Consider the following 1,964-nt stretch of genomic DNA (forward strand, 5'->3'; position numbering starts at 1 on the left):
ACATGGGAGCCCAGTAGATTCAAAGAACCCCAAATGGCAACAACCCTACTGGATACTCATTAAAAAGTGATTGCAAGGGACCAGCGGGTGGCATGGTGGTTAAGGCGCTGCCAACTGCTGGTCCCAAGGGTTATTGATTTCTATAGGAATTAGAGGGATGCAATTTTGGCAGCTGTGGAAAAGTAGTTAACTGGTTTGGCACAATGGCATGTTCCTACTGCTGGAATGTTTTTATGGATTAAAATTAAGGGCATTAATTATATAAAACAACTTCTTGAAGAAAAACTCCTTAAGAAAGAGATAGTAATGCCTCCTGGATATCTTTCTACATTGATAACTTAGCTCCTAGCCCTTATGTGAGAGTGTCCTTCTCTGCAGCTTCTCCTCAACACATGAATATGGCCTTCCAGATATTAGCGCAATTGATAAAAGAATCTTTATGAAGAAATCAAGCTAATCATACTACTTGTGGATTTTTCAGATAGATTATTTCTGTGTTTTGGCAGGAAGAAATGATCATTGATGTTAGACTTACAGATTGGATCTCATCAAGCATTTCATATCTGTAGTTTTTCAACTTGACAACTTTCAAAGTGCCTTTCAGTCCACCATATTGCTAAAATATATTTATAATCTACTTAGGCCTTTTGATATTTTCAAGCTGCAAGAACTATTTTAATCTTACATTTTATTCCAAAGAACTCTGGTTGCTATTTAATTTCTTAAAAATTTTCTTTGAAACTAATATTAAATAAATTTTGAAAGTTTAAGGATATAATTAAGTTTAAAATAGAATATGATGTGTACTTTTTCTTTTTAGGAAAATTTAATGAGTTTGTTACAAAAATTATTATAATTAGAACATATATTAATAAATGATTTTTAGTAAGAGTTAAAAAAAAATCCAAAACCTTCCCACAAAGAAAAGCTCAGGACCAGATGGCTTTACTGATGAATTCTACCAAAAATTTAAAGAATTACCACCAGTTCTTCTCAGACTCTTCTAGAAAATTAAGAGGAAAGAACACATCCTAACTCCTTCTATGAAGCCAGCATTGTATTGATACTAAAGCCAGAGAAAGACACTACAAGAAAATAAAACTACAGACCAATATGCAGTAACAATATTGATGTGATACTCTCAACAAAATACCAGAAAGCCAAATTTAGCAGCATATTAAAATGGGATTATTCCGGGACCAGCAGTTAGCGTAATGGCTATGTCACTGGACTCCCATGTAGTCAACCGTGGTTCAAGTCCCGGATGCGGTGGCTTAAACTCATGCCGGGCACGCGGGCGTGTGTGCCCAGGATCCCGAGAGGAGAATGAAGGAGAAGGGATTGCAGTGTGGCCATCCTCCCTGGGGGGTGATTTCTCTCTTTCTATCTCTCTATCTATCTCTGTCTTTCTGGCGAGCGCACGTGCTCTATAGCAAAAACCTCTTTAAAAAAATGAGATTATTCCTAGAATGCAAGGATGGTCCAAAGTAGAAAAATTAATCAATGAGGGCAGCAGATGGTGTTGTGGTTACATCATGGAACTCCTAGAGGCAAGATTCATAGGATCCAGTCAACTATGGTCAACTGCAGTTCTAATACCAGGCCTGGTGGCTTGAAAAATCATGCCAGGCACATGTGCATGCATGCCCAAGATCCCGGGAGAATACAGGAGAAGGATTGCAACATTGCCATTCCCCGGGTGGGGATGATTTCTCATTTTCTCTCTTACTGAGTCTGTCTGTCTCTCCATGAGCTCATATGCCCTAAGGCAAAAACTTCTTAAAAAAATCCATCAATGTAATAACTACATTAATAAAATATAAGAAAAAACACATGATAATCTCAATTGATATAAAAATGAATTTTACAAAATCCAAAACCTTTTATTTTAAAAACGCTCAATAGAGGGGCTGGCAGGTGGCATGGTAGTTAAGGGCATTGGACTCCCACATGGCCAACCATGG

At 37.5% G+C, this 1,964-nt stretch overlaps 1 pseudogene; it reads left to right on the forward strand.

The window, feature by feature from the left end:
* The window catches only part of LOC102496073 (kynurenine/alpha-aminoadipate aminotransferase, mitochondrial-like), a 2,259-nt pseudogene extending 1,816 nt beyond the window's left edge, over positions 1 to 443 (forward strand).
* Positions 444 to 1,964: the final 1,521 nt, after the last annotated feature.

This window comes from Tupaia chinensis, unplaced genomic scaffold (assembly GCF_000334495.1).
Source record: "Tupaia chinensis unplaced genomic scaffold, TupChi_1.0 Scaffold000165_1, whole genome shotgun sequence".
Lineage (NCBI taxonomy): Eukaryota > Metazoa > Chordata > Mammalia > Scandentia > Tupaiidae > Tupaia > Tupaia belangeri.